The 15,767-nt window shown below is 34.3% G+C and overlaps 1 protein-coding gene across 1 annotated transcript in view; it reads left to right on the top strand.

Annotated features, from left to right (window-relative positions):
- Positions 1-5,625: 5,625 nt before the first annotated feature.
- The window catches only part of plxnb1a (plexin b1a), a 95,481-nt gene continuing 85,339 nt past the window's right edge, over positions 5,626-15,767 (top strand). The window contains exon 1 of the mRNA XM_051880088.1: positions 5,626-6,021. The gene's annotated coding sequence lies outside the window, so the exon portion shown is untranslated. The remainder of the gene's footprint in view (positions 6,022-15,767) is intronic.

Raw genomic sequence — 15,767 nt, 5'->3', positions numbered from 1 at the left:
ACACTGAAGACCAGGGGACCCTGATCCTGACCAGACTTGGTGAGCATAAGAGTCTTCTTTCTAAAACATCTTATCGACCTCAAACTCTTCAACAGTATCTTGTATCTTGCGTAGCCAGATCTTTGGACGTTATAAGGTCTGGTCAAGAATCATCTGACATGCTGTTTATACCATACCAGTGTGGAAAAAACTCATTTAAATAATGCTGTGGCAGTCTCAAATAAAGTTATCATTTAGAGATTTGATGTCACTAACCATATTATTAGCGATTAATTCATCTTCAAAAGCACCTGCTGTATTACTCCAATTTTGTAACTCATCTTTGTCTCCAGACAGAGTAATATAAAAAGGCCTTTGTGCTTTTACTCCCCGAAGACAATCAGATTAAAACTTATTACATCAAAAAAGTGTTTTCCAGATTTGTGTACATGCATCAGACTGTGGGCGGAGTGTGTGACGCTTGAGGCTGAGACTAATGACATCCAGCATGACCACAGAGCAAAGTTTGAGCAAATGAACAGAAGACAAGATATGAAGAGATGACATTCACTGCTGTCATAGGGTAAAGTGTGCCGTGATGATTAATGGAATCTTCCAGATGAGTCCCACATAGGCCTACATTGACATTGCTGCAAATAATATGACTCATTGTTATTTGTCAGAGGGTCATGAGACTCGGGGAAACAGTACGATCTGCATGTACAAAAAATGGCTCATTGGTTCATTGAAAAATGAAAATTATCATTTAGAATGATCACCCTCATGTCGTTCCAAACCTGTATGACTTTCTTTCTTCCGCAGAACACAAAAGAAGATTTAAGAACTCTGGTGTCCAAACAACATTGTATCCGATTAGCTTTTATTGTACATAAATAAAAGATTAAAAAATAAAACACATTTGGCAAGATCCATTGTTGTCAGCATTTGCCAAGGTGGGATTGGTCAGAAAAGTTTTATAAGGCGGGGTTTAGCAATGGGTCATTTCAGAGGTGATTCAGTTACATGTGTTTTCCACATGCAGGTGTTACATCAAATAGAGGTAGTGTTTGCAGATTCCTCCTCTTCTGGCTTCAGTGTGTAAGAAAACACTAGATTTCAAAGGAATAAATAGACTCTCTCACAGAAGGTCAAAGGTCAGTTCCTCAAGGCAAAGAACTTTCATACACATTCAAAACATAATATATTCATAATATCACCACTATCATCATATAAAACAAACACACACACACATACACAGTTTTCTGCATTTCTCCTTTTCTCTAGCTTGCTTATTAATCTGATTGTCTAATAAACTTGGCATTTCTATATTATGAATATTGTCAGCTCTTTGATGAATTGCCTTTGTTCCTTTTTTGTAAGTTACTTTGGATAAAGGTGTCTGCTAAATGCATAAAATGTGAATATAAATGGTTATGGATGATTTTTTTTTTTTTTTTTGTAAAATTAAAATAGCATTTTTTTTTTGTAAATTCCAAAAAAAACAAAACAAAAAATCATATCTGGTTAATGACAAAGGGTTTGTTTTTCCCCATATCAGGTCAAGGTAGGTTGTCATATTAATACAGTTTTAAAGAAAATGAATGATTAATTAATTATTATTATTATTTATATAATTCCATTTTTTTTTTTCAAATAGTTTAAATTAGCAAAAGTGGGCAATATATATATATATATATATATATATATATTTTTTTTTTTTTTTTTTTTTTTCAGTTTTTACTGCTTCATGGACTGTTTTGTGTTTCACACATATTTCAATATATGTCAATATGTCAATGTCAATTTCCATTATAATAACTTACATATATCATAATGGAAACCATTGTGAGACCAACATTCCCACTAATGCAAAATGTCTATTTTTCTGAGGCAAAATTGAGTCAAAATTTAAACTTATTTAGGCTTAACCTTTGCGCGTCAATTTAAAAAAAAGTTACTTTGAGGTCCTTAGAGGAAAAACATGTCCATGTCAAAAAAAATACTGACTAATTGTTGGAGTAAAATAAAGTTATAAAAGTAAAATTTAAAAAATTTAGAGGTTTTAGTTTATGAAAATTATTTATGAACAAATTTTTACATAAAATTTATATTTTATAAAACAAGTTAAACTCAAAGACTGCTAGAAAATCAAAGCCATAAATCTAACCAAGCTGTGTTCCAAATTTGAGTTTGATATCTCAAAAAATTAGCTTTCTATAAGAGCTTGTTTGGGTGCAGTATCAAATTTTTCCCAGTAGATGCCGGCAAAGCTTTACCGGTGTACACAGCGCTGGGATTTGTGTGCGATACAGTAATTTCTCTCTCTCAAACGTTACACAAACACACACTATTTTTTTTTACAAACCACACTCTCACATCCATACCAACACATCCACACAATTACAGATGCATAATTTATCCATTTGGCTCTATAATACGCAGAAGAAGAAAACAGGATAAAACAAGTATTTGCTTTATAGGCCAAACTCGAGAAAATGGCGCCACTTTGAAGCCTTGCCAACAAAATGAAAGCCTATTAAATGGCCATGGGATTAAAAATTGCAGTTTTAATGGGTTTCAATAGGGACATTTTTTTCCTTCAGGCCCTGATTGAAACTATTTTGTGTTTCTAGTGAATTAGGGTGAGATATTAAAATTCCAATAAAAATACACACTTCTGCCAAATTTTACGCACTTGGCATTAACACAGGCAAAATGATTTTAAAAAAGACAAAAATGTCCTTAAGGATGCACAAGGGTTAAAACATCATACTCATAATATTCACTGCAGTAAGAAGTGATAACTTCTATAAAAATTTGTAGTCTATTTACACAAAAACTTTGCGAATAGCATAGTGCCTAAACATCAGCTGTGTATACTTATCCCCTGCGCTATATAATAAGTTGAATATTAGTCAAACAGTGGCCTCTTCTGGTTGTAGACAGCATTACAAGTCTTAGGTGAGATGAATTTCTTTCTTTTTTTATCTTTAGACATTTGCACAGTGTGTTTCTAACTCTAATTCAGCTCAGTCAGGTTATGCTCAGTCAGTAAATGCTATTGTAAGGAGGTTTGTAATATGGTAATATATAAATCAATCTTGGCTTTAGGTCTCTTTGTCACCTCTGATGATGTATTAGAAAGTGTCCATAACTGCAACAAATGCACTCAAAACATACACCATTACACAGTTAAATTCTCAAAGCAATCAAATCGGTCTGATATGGTCAAATAAACATGATGTGTTTGTGGAAAAGAGTAAGGCCTTGATGTCGGTTTACTTTGAAGGTGTGGGGGAGACTGCCCATGAGGCATACACAGAGGTGACAAGAGATTGGTTGTATTTTTATGATGCCCACTGTGAGGTGAAAAGGGATTGGTCGCATGACTGTGATGCCGGGCGAGAGGTGTGGCGCGATTGGGTGTGTTTTCATGAATGTGTTTGTGTGTTCTTTCTTTGGCACACTGTGAACTCCCACCGCACAGACACACCCACTCAAACAAACACCTACTCAACACACCCACCATCTGTGTGACCATGAGCATATACACTCAACATGGCTCTCCTCTGCTCTCTCTGGCCGTCACACACATACAAATACAGCCAAAGGTATTACATTTAAAATGGTGGATAATTAAATTAGAGGTGGAATTACAAAATTACCCGAATAAATAAACTGATTTAAAATATCCTGCAGTTTTGTTTCCTACACCATTTATTTAGCATTTCCTTTCAGTTTCACGCATTGTTTGGATTGATAGTTAGGCCAAACATGACCTTTGCCCCGTCACCCCCTCTATAAAGCTGAATGAGGCTTCCATTTTACATTGTATGAGTTAAGACCTGAATTAGCAGTGCTTTATCTATACTCAGGCTGGTATAAGTGAATGTGAAATAAACAAGATAGATAGATAGATAGATAGATAGATTGTGTATTTATTTAGCCCTACTATAATTTATTAGGCCTATATTTCTTTTTATTTTATTTGTTTTTTAAACTCTATTCACAGATCCATGATTCACTAAATGAACAACAAACAAACAAATACCGGTTACATTATTTTAACAAACAATATAGTGCTTTATTTTAAAATCAAAATAAATACATGTTATATTTTAATAAACAAACAAACATGTTTTGTTTAAATGTTATATTAACAAAAAAGACAAACAAACATGTTTTTGTTTAAGTGTTATATTAACAAAGAAACAAACATGCCTACATGTTTTCGTTTAAATGTTATGTTAACAAAAACATGTTTTGTCTAAATGTTATATTAACAAACAAACAAACAAACATGTTTTTGTTTAAATGTTATATTAACAAATAGACAAACAAACATGTTTTTGTTTAAGTGTTACATTAACAAAGAAACAAACCGGCCTACATGTTTTTGTTTAAATGTTATATTAACAAACAAACATGTTTTGTCTAAATGTTATATTAACAAACAAACATGTTTTGTTTAAATGTTATATTATCAAACAAACAAATATGTTTTGTTTAAATTTTATATTATCAAACAAACAAATCTGTCTAATTATTATTGTAACAAACAAACCGCATCTCTAAGTGTTGTTTAAATGTTATATTAACACAGAGACCAACATACATGTTTTGTCTAAATGTTATATTAACAAACAAACATGTTTTTGTTTAAATGTTATATTAACAAAGAGACAAACAAACATGTTTTTTGTTTAAATGTTATATTAACAAACAAACATGTTTTGTCTAAATGTTATATTAACAAACAAACAAACAAACATGTTTTTGTTTAAATGTTATAATAACAAAGAGACAAACAAACATGTTTTTGTTTAAGTGTTATATTAACAAAGAAACAAACATGCCTACATGTTTTTGTTTAAATGTTATATTAACAAACATACATGTTTTGTCTAAATGTTATATTAACAAACAAACATGTTTTTGTTTAAATGTTATATTAACAAACAAACATGTTTTGTCTAAATGTTATATTAACAAACAAACAAACAAACATGTTTTTGTTTAAATGTTATAATAACAAAGAGACAAACAAACATGTTTTTGTTTAAGTGTTATATTAACAAAGAAACAAACATGCCTACATGTTTTTGTTTAAATGTTATATTAACAAACAAACACATTTTGTCTAAATGTTATATTAACAAACAAACAAACAAACAAACATGTTTTTGTTTAAATGTTATATTAACAAAGAGACAAACAAACATGTTTTTGTTTAAGCGGTATTAACAAAGGAACAAACCGCCCTACATGTTTTTGTTTAAATGTTATATTAATAAACAAACATGTTTTGTCTAAATGTTATATAAACAAACAAACAAACGTTTTGTTTAAATGTTATATTAACAAACAAACGTTTTTTGTTTAAGTGTTATATAAAACAAAGAAACACAGCCTACATTTTTTTGTTTATATGTTATATTAACAAGCAAGCATGTTTGGTCTAAATGTTATATTAACAAACAAACATGTTTTGTTTAAATGTTATATTATCAAACAAACAAATCTTTGTCTAATTATTATTGTAACAAACAAACCGCATCTCTAAAAGTGTAGACTCTTAGAAAACATTTAGCTGAATAATCACGGCTGTTTTTGTGTTCGGGTCTCTTGTGTACGGACTACTAGGCGAGCCCAGCCCTTTTCCATCAGCGGCCGCCGGGTCGCACTAGCGGACAATAACTCTACTGTGAACTGACGCTCACCTCCCGTTATTCCTCACCAAATACACACACAGAGCCGCGAATGATAGACAAGAGACGGGCTTCCCGGAGTTTGCGCCTCTAAAAATACACAGGGACTCATTTCACTCATTCGTTTTTAGGAAATCATTCCTTGCGTGGAGACAGACAGCGAGGGACAAACACACGTGTGTACACGGTTGGGCACAAGCGCTCCCGGTGAAGTTTATAGACTGAAAGTCTCCTTGCTCGTGCGGATTAATCGGGATTCAAATCACTGCGAGTCTGTGGGAGGCGAAGCGTCGCGTTTTTTGTTCCAAAGAAGATTTCATCGCTTTAATTGCAGGTAAGAAGATAACAACACTGTTAATTTCAAACCTGCTGTGCATTTAGACTCTGTTGTGGAGTGCTAGATTTAACCTGTTATTTATGTGAACGCCAGAGTGTTCAGCAGTCGTGCACTTTAACTTCTGTGGTTAGTTGCTGATGAAATGTACCCAATAGACGCAGATTATGTGAGAGGCACAAAAGTTGCCAACACCTTATATATACCCGAATATGTCTATGTCTATGTCTCTTAGGGAAAAAATGTCACGAGGAAGTTCAAATACTCCCACAATCTCTTATATTAAGTGCACTTAATATATATTATGAGAATGTAATGGAAAACAGCGCTTAAATGGCAATATATATAGGCTAACTGTCAAAATTAACATGAATTAGCAAGAATTGTCAGTAGTCTGTATTGTCATGTTGATTTTTAGTTAGATGGAGGAGCTCATTCAGTCTCGGAGGTTGCATTTGGATAGAGGTTGTTTGTTTTGTTTCATAATTGTTGTTTTATTGTTAGTTTACGCTGGTATGTATCGGATTACAGTATATTTATGAAAAGGTGGTCAGGTTTTATGAAAACCTGTAGATCAGTGAACTTGCTGTCATGAACAGCTGCACTTAAATGTGCATTTTTCTAAATTAAAATGTTAAAGTAATGAATGGTGGACATGAGAAATATCATTAAAAGGTTGTAAACTCACATAATATGAATATTCTTGACATCGGCCTTCTAAATAAAGATGCTTGATTCGACTTGGAACAGGCCATCCCGTCTTACCTTGTTGACTTCATCTGACCAGCCATGCATTTGAATAAATTGCAAGTACTACTATTACTATCACTAATAATATGTTTATTTTATACAGAGCTTTCAGCAAGTACTTTAAAAAGTAAGTAAGAAACAAGATGAATGGTTTCAAAGGATTGTAGCAGCAGTTAGTAAAACTTCATACACCCAGGCCAGTAGGTGTCAGTAAAGAAAAAGTTACGGAGTGCACTTTTAACAGTAATTCTCTAAACTAAAAATCACATTTGAAAATGAATCCTTTGGATCCCAGTGCTCAGCTGGACTAGTTGTCAAAAAGTGCACTTTCAAAGTAAGATTTCAGTCGGACTAAAGTCTTTTTATAATGTCATGTGAACACTTTATTCTGACTGAAATCGTACCTTTCCCAAAAGCATCTTAAGCCTAAGTAGATCATAGAACCATTTCCAATGGTCTCTACAGTAAACTTAGCTTGTGCAGCCCTGGTTTTTGTGAAGTCACACTAACAGACCTAGATTATGCGATTCAAGCTGGGCTTCATCCATATCCAGCAACATGGAAACTGTTAAAGCTTAACTACATGAAAACCCAGTGTAGGAAGGTGTGAGGTACAAGAGTTTTAATGAGCATGTATTTTATAGGTCATCAATCTGCCTCGCAGCATCTGTTGCCTTGTGGTGCATTCTTCTTCTGTGTGTTTCATTGTGGCAGGAGGGCTTCAGATGCCTTTTAACCGTAAGGCACTGAACTTGACATTTTAGTGATCTGGTACATCTGCACCGAACGGCTTCAGCCAAGAAACACAAAGCAGCCTCATATTATTGTACTGTGTTGTGAATATTTTACTACTGGAATGAGTTTAGATCATGCAGGGGAATTTTAAATAACAGTCACCAGAGATTTAGATTTATTATAATTCCTTTTGTACATGTTAATCGTTGCATCAATTCGATAACAACAGTTGGAACTAGATGACGTTAGGCCGGTTAAGGTAGTCATTAAGTTTTTTTTTTCTTTAAGACTGGTCCTAACTTTTTAAAGTAAGTTACATAAGATAGATTGGTCTAATTTGAATTGGAAAAGTAAGACTGATTACCTCTTAACCAACTGCTAGTTCAGCGAACTAGTTAAAGGATTAGTTCGGTTCTGAATTAAAATTTCCTGATAATTTACTCACCCCCATGTTATCCAAGATGTTTATGTCTTTCTTTCTTTAGTCAAAAAGAAATTAAGGTTTTTGAGGAAAACATTCTCCATATAGTGGACTTCACTGGGGTTCAACAGGTTGAAAGGTCCAAATGTCAGTTTCAGTGCAGCTTCAAAGCACTCTACACGATCCCAGACGAGGAATAAGAGTCTTATCTAGAGAAACGATTGGTCGTTTTCTAAAAAAAATTAAAATTTATATACCTTTTAACCACAAATGCTCGTCTTGCACTGCTCTGCAATCCGCACGCATGATGTAATCATGTTACAAAGGTCATGTGTTACGTAGGTGGAAGTACCGATCCAGTGTTTACAAACAGTTTTTCGTCACACGTGACATTTCAACGTAATGCGTGGCGCATCATTCTTTTCAACTGAAGAAAGAAAGACATGAACATCTTGGATGACATGGGCATGAGTAAATTATCAGGAAATTTTAATTCTGAAGTGAACTAATCTTTTAAGTCACAGTCTTAACATAGTGGCTAAGTTTATGCAACTGGCCCATATCTGGTTATATGTGAAGACTAACAGATTTACTCTGAAAGAAAAGAAAAGAAAAAAATATATAATATATATTATCTTAAATTGATGGTAAAAAAAAACAACAACGCCACCTGTGGTTGCTAGACATTCACAATTAAAAATATGGTATAATATGGACACAGTTTCAGATATTACGGGACGGCATATTGGTGCCTGTATATATACTTTTTTACAACTTACAACTGTATATTTTAGTGATGCTAATTTAAGGTTAATGAATGTTAATTTACCAACCTACTTTGAGGTACCAAAATCTGCTTTTTACCTTAAAATGTAGTGATGACCACCATAACTATACAAATGGTACAGTAGAAAACCTCATGAGTTCATCGTAAGCAGCAGCCTGTCCATAAAACATGACCAATATATAGACGGCCCACGGGGTCATACAAAGACAACACACGACAACACTAAAGTAATGCAATAAATGTAATGCAAAACACCCTAATTTCCTTTACTGATAACAAAAAATATATAAAATATAATAATCCTTTTATTGTTTTTTCTACTGTAAATTATACAGCAGTTCAAAGCTGTTACATAGAAAAACCATAAATTTGACAGTGTTTTAAGGTAAAATTACGTATAATACAATGTTAAACTGTTTACAGTTTTTCATATGATAAGGTAACACAACTGACAAAGGCTTTTTGCTGAAACGTTGGTGAGTGTGCGGTCACATCATACAATTAACGTTTTTTACTGTAGCATTTTTACAGTTTTTTTCTGTAAAAAAAACTTTATGTGACTCATGTGGTTGTAATCTACAGCTTGACTACACAAAAACCTGCTGTACCATGATTATAACTGTCCTTGTACATATTTAATGTGTGACCCCCCCCAGGTCCCTCACTCTTAGGAAAAAAATGTCATGAGGAAGTTCAAATACTCCCACAGTCTCTCATCCAGCAAATGTTATTGTGCTGCCGGATCTCACAGAGGGATATGTGGTGGGAAAGACTGTGATGGCTTTCGTCTAACTGTTCATTGCACTTTTCATACTCCGTAAAGGCTTCCTATCTTCATCTGTATTTAGCCAATAAAGTAAACTTAAGTGCTGATTTTTTTCAGGTCAATATTCAGCATATTATTCAATAATATCTATTAAATTTGACCCATCCCTTATTGGTTTTTCCATATCCACCCACTTAAAGGTTCGGTTTACCTCACATGTGCATTTGCGCTGTTTTATCTCTTCATTATCTGCATAAAGACATGAATGTCAAACCAAAAATGTTGCGGTTTAAGTCAAAAATGCTTCTCTTGTTTCCGTCTCTGGCTTTCGTGTTTTAGCAGAAACCTTGCTCAAAGATGGCCATCTGCTCGCTGCTTTGTAGTTTCCTTCAGCACAATATCAGATTAACCCCTCACCTCATGTTCTATGGGAGTGTGGTGTGGAGCAGAACGGGATGGTTGTAGCGTGAAACCACGGGTCTGGAGGGTGTTGGCCAGGGTTAACAGGTGGTAGCAGACAGAGATCCTGAAGGGTTGGCCCTCTCATTCAAATGCCTAGCCTAAAACACTGGTCTCGGTGTATGGAATTTAAACTTGTGTTTTGTGATATTGATTCTATCAGTCGATTCGATCAGCACTGTGTCATTAACTTATATGTGTCACTGAGTGAAAACTGAAAGATTCTAGTTTTTAGTTTGTTGCTTTTTTTAACACTTGGTTAAATGTTGCTCAGAGAGAAAGGTGTGAGGTACAAGAGTTTTTAATGAGCGTGTATTTTAGGAGGTCATGAATCTGCTTCCCAGCGTCTGTTTCGTTGTGGCAGGAGGGCTTCAGATGACTTTTAACGATAAGGCACTGAACTTGGCATTTTAGTGATCTGGTACATCTGCACCGTTTCATGCTTCTGCCAAGAAACACAAAGCAACCTCATATTCATGTACCGTGTCGTGATATCCAACTAGAATGAGTGCAAGGGAATTTTAAATGAGTCACAAGACATCTAGATTTATTCTAATTCAGTTTGTACATGTTAATGGTTGCGTCAGTTTGTTTGCGAAAGTCGATCCATTAGAACTAGATGACGTTAGGCCTTTCTTTACACGCACAGGCTTGCGTTTCCATACAAATAACAGGGATCATATAACATTGACATATTAGGGAATTTAAAATTGTGGTTTCCAGGCAAGGAAAAGTCATAGAAATTAAAGGATTAGTTCATTTTAAAATGAAAATTACCTCAAGCTTTACTCACCCTCAAGCCATATATGACTTTCTTCTTTCTGATGAACACAATCTGAGTTGTATTAATAAATATCCTGATGCATCCGAGCTTTATAATGGATATGAACGGGACCAAAGAGTATGAGCTGAAGAAAGTGCATCCGTCCAACATAAACGTACTCCACGCGGCTCCAGGGGGTTAATAAAGGCCTTCTGAAGCGAAGCAATGCATTTGTGTAAGAAAAATAACCATATTTAACAAGTTATGAAGTAAAATATCTAGCTTCCGCCAGACCGCCTTCCATTTTCAACTTACGAAGAAAGTGTAAAACTCTTGCAGTTCAAAACGCTTGCGCTACATCCTACACCTTCCGTATTCAAATTACGGAAAAAGCGTAACTGCCGCAACGTCAACTGGTAGTCTGGCAGAAGCTAGATATTTTCTTTATAACTTGTTAAACTATCATTTAAAAAATTTTCATTTTAAAATGAACTAATCCTTTAATGAAATCTTGTCAGTGAATATGAATTTTACTAGTTATGTTCAACAATTGTTAACATTAGTTAACCACATTAGTTAACATAAACAATGAACAATTCTACACCATTTGTTAATCTTAATGTTAATCTCAACATTTACTAACAGTGTGACGTCACTTTTTTCAAGTAACAAGTAAAGTATCTCATTACTTTTAAAGTTACTTTTTCAAGTAAGTAACGCGAGTTACTTTGTTTTCCCATTTATTGACTGACAGCTTGTCCATATGTTGAGAGAAATGGGGAATAAGTGCAGTGACTTGTAAACATGATGGTTATTGTAGTTCTACACTAAATGTGTAGAAAAATGTCTACACTAAATTCTCACTTGCACAAAAACAGATTCAGTATTCTTCAAAATGGATAAATTGAAATGCACTCACAGAATATTATGCAAACCTGCAATAATGAAATGTTAAATTACACATATATACTTTATGTATTTAATCTCACTTTAATAACCAAAGTCTTTGCTGCTGACCTTCGATGATCCAATTCAACCATACGAATAAGCAAAAATGACTTTAGATAAACATGACATGTGTTGAACCTTCATCTCCTGTGTCTTATTCTTCTGTGATCCAGAATGGCAGCACAGCTGAAAGGTTTGTTCGAGCTGCGCTCTTTACTGTACAATGATGAATTTGCATTTTCTTCAGCCTGAGGCTTATTCATTTCACTTTTGCTGTGAAAGGGCCTTTACTTTTGCCAGAAATGTATCTTCTGGGTTTTTTTTGTTGTTATCAAAAAACAAAAAACAAAAAAAGCAAGCCCAGCCCAGTTGAGAAAAAGTAATATAATGCATTACTTTCCATATGAAGTAACTAAGTATCGCAATTAGTTACATTTTTAGGGAGTAATGCAACATTGTAACTCATTACATTTAAAAGTAACTTTCCCCAACACTGCTTATTAATACATTTTTAAGATCAAAAGTTGTATTTGTTAACATTAGTTAATGCACTGTGAACATGAACATTTTTATTAACTTATATTAACAAAGGTTAAATGCTGTAAGAATATATTGGTGATTGTTAGTTGATGTTAGTTAATGCATTAACTGATGTTAGCAAATGAGACGTTTTTGTAAATATTTTTTCATCTCAAAAATATTTAATCGACTAGAAAAGTTTGTAAATGCAATCAAAAATGTTTAAATTAGATTAAAACACTAGAAAAGTTATGGAAATTCTTCAGTTAAAGGATGTGTAAAACCTAAAATAATCAGACATTTTCCTTTTCCACTATTCTTTTTTTATTTCTTTACATTTTTAACATTTTTGGTCCCTGGTCTTTCTGTCATTGTTTTCCTTAACCCGAGTAATGATTTCCAAGCCCACACATAGAACGTTATGCAGAACTGGAAAATGGGAAGTAGCAATATCATATTTAGTGTTTGTTTACAAAGGATCTGTGGGAATGTGGAAAAAGCCTTGAGGTACACACAAAAAAATTAAAAAATTAAAGAACATGATAAATCTTTCTTGCTTCTAATGTTATGCCAGTGCTGCCATGACAAGGTCAGTTTCCTCAAAGCTGTTGGACATACAGCGAGTAATCTGAGGATTGGTTAGAAGATCAGATGCTCACTAATAATAAGTCTGGCAAACAGATGAAAGCTTGCAAAGAGTTATGAAATTGGCCCGCTCTTTTGATTGTTGTTGTAGTTCAGGTCAGTTCGACCCACTGTATACCAGGACAGAGCACCTCACAAACCCTTTAACCCACTACCATTTGAATGTTATTGAAATGAATGCAAGTGAGATAAAAGTTTATGACTTTTGTATTACTGTTGCTGACACGTTAGATATGGTTAGATCAGAATTAGAAACCAGAAAATCTTGCAAGTGACCATATTGAACACCCCAATAACCAGCCAGAACACCCTAGAAACTTGCTAAAAATACCCTTTTAGCAAACTCATAGCCATGTCCGGGCAATCAAGCAGAATACAATAGAATGGCTCCAGGATTAATCAAAATAAAATGAATCGAAATTGCGATATGGCTTTGCGTGATTATCAGATCGCAAAAGCTGTGATTTATATAAAAAAATAATAGTGAAGTGAAGTACTGCTGTTAACAAAAGAGAAGTGTTAAGGGCTCCTTGTGGTATTCTAACCAAAATAAAAGCTTGATGGTTTGACATATTTGAAAATGAAGAAATTACAACATAAATATTAGTTTAATTGTTATTTTACAGTGAAATATTACAATAGTCATTTTTGTATTACAATATAATATTTTATTTACATTTATTAAGTATAAAAATAATTATGATAATAGTAATGATAATAATTTTTATCATTATTAGTAGTAGTAGTAGTAGTATTTTATAGTCATATTGTTATATAATCACAAATTGTGCATCACAACAAACAAGCAGAGCAAACCTTTTTTTAATCGCAAATCAAATTTTTCTCAAAAAAATCATAGTTAGATTATTTCTCAAATAATCAGCAGCCATCCAAAACACCCTAGCAACCACGTAGCAACTCGTTAAAAATCACACCCTAGCATTTTGCACAGGAAAATGTATTTTGAATTTGCTAGTTCACTACCTATCCCACATTTCCCACAGTAGATTTGTATATTAAAATAATGTTGTCTTTGTGAAACCACGACAGCGTTGTCTTTGTGTGTGTGTATGTGTGTGTGTGTGTGCGTGAGTGTTTTTGTGTGTGTGTCAGAGAGAGAGAAAGAGGGTGTGTATTAAAAGAAAGCCCACCCGGGACTTCTCATTAGTTCTGGTCTCATGTGTAAAGGCCTTGCATACCTCTCTTTTCTTCCTGTTGGGTACACTTTTACACTAACGACCCTCAGATTAGCTTATATACACCAACTTTCTCACATTTTCTCTACTTTACAGCCTATAAAACCACACTAGTTGTAATGTTATAACTTTAATTCTTTCTTTAAGAGATATATTCTATGACTTCGTACACCTCTGTTCTCAATGCCCTGCTGAGAAACTAAACCTCAAATGCTAGGCTAGTGTGCCAACATCCATCCTAGCTGTGCCCTGTCCATAAATAACCCTTTTTATTAGTGCACGGTTGAAGTGTTTACTTTGCCAGAATGAGCTTTTCCTGTATTTTTAATCTAGACTGTGGTTTGACAGAGGCCCTTACAGGCCCAGAGATTAAGAAGCGTGTGGAGGTGTTGCCTGTGCTAAGTGGCGAGGACAGTTGTGGCTAGCATGATCACTTCAGAGTGGGTGATTGCTTATTCTCGGTTTATTTGAGTGAGTGTCAAATGTGTCAAAACACTTTCACTGTCTCCCACTCACACATGCTGGTCAGTTTCTCTCCCACTGACCCACACACACACTGAGGTTCATGATATATTATGCAAGTGTGGCAAGTTGTTGAGCTAAAAATATTCAGCGTTGCATATGTGCTGTGACATAAGTGTGCTTTCCTGTGGAGGCCATGTATGGAGTTTTTACGTGAGGTTTTGGTGAATCTGGAGAACTTAGCTCATAAAATATGAAATGTTTTCTCTGATCTGACACCAGACTAAACTAAAATTTTGTTTATACTCTTTTCTTGTGTCCACACTCTTGTGTTTTCCAGTTTCTTCGCCTGTAATATCAGCTACATTTCATCTCTTGTTTTATTTATTTTTTCCTGTGACATTTGACTCTGTCAAAGAATAGTTCATCCAGCAGTCATTATTTGCTTACCCTCATGCTGTTCCAAAACCCCTTTTTTTTTCTTCATGTAATAATAATTTGACATGTTTTGAAGAATCTTTTGAGTTGGTGAGTTGAGCTATGTGTAAACAAATCAGACCTATGTGAACATAATCATTAATCAAAAGGTAACCGATTATCACTGAATAATAAACTTAAAGTTTTGTAATCTTGGAACATAGCACATACACTTCATAGACCACTTTTATGTTAATTTTGAGTGTCGTATTTGCAGCTGAACTGTCATTGTATGGAAAAGAGTGGCATGAAGATTTTTCAAAAATCTTTCACAGAAAAAAATTACATTGTGTGGGTTTGAACAAGATAAGCATGAACAAAATAATGACAGAATTCTCATTTTTGGATGAACTATAAAGGAGGTGATTTGACATATGCCACTTGCCATTGTCCCCTGCAGAGCTATGCCAGCCATATGAAACATGGCTCCATGTAAGTACAGTAAGCCGGGTCTGTGTCACAGACAGGCAGCCTGACATGACAGCTGCATCTGCTCTCATTTTGCCCAATCCATTAGCTGAAATGTTACAAGCCACTGGAGGGGGTTTGACCTGGGGTCCTTTTGACAATATATTGGCTTTATCTGTGGACATCCGCACAGTGACTCACATATTTGTTTGGGTGAGAGGATATTAGCTGCGACTACTGAAGCAAAGCAATTGTACCAGAGTTGGCCAACAACCTTTTGGTGGGCAGCAGCTTAAAGGGGGAGAAAAGGCAGTTTTTGAGACAGGATTTCAGTAGCATTATTTTCTTCTTCTTTTTATATTATTTTTATGCACATTTTTATATACATCTCTTGTTGAAATATAATGTAA

The sequence above is a fragment of the Ctenopharyngodon idella genome, chromosome 22, assembly GCF_019924925.1.
Source record: "Ctenopharyngodon idella isolate HZGC_01 chromosome 22, HZGC01, whole genome shotgun sequence".
In the NCBI taxonomy this organism is placed as follows: domain Eukaryota; kingdom Metazoa; phylum Chordata; class Actinopteri; order Cypriniformes; family Xenocyprididae; genus Ctenopharyngodon; species Ctenopharyngodon idella.
Note: the sequence above shows the minus strand (reverse complement) of the source record. Positions and strands in the feature narration are given on the sequence as shown.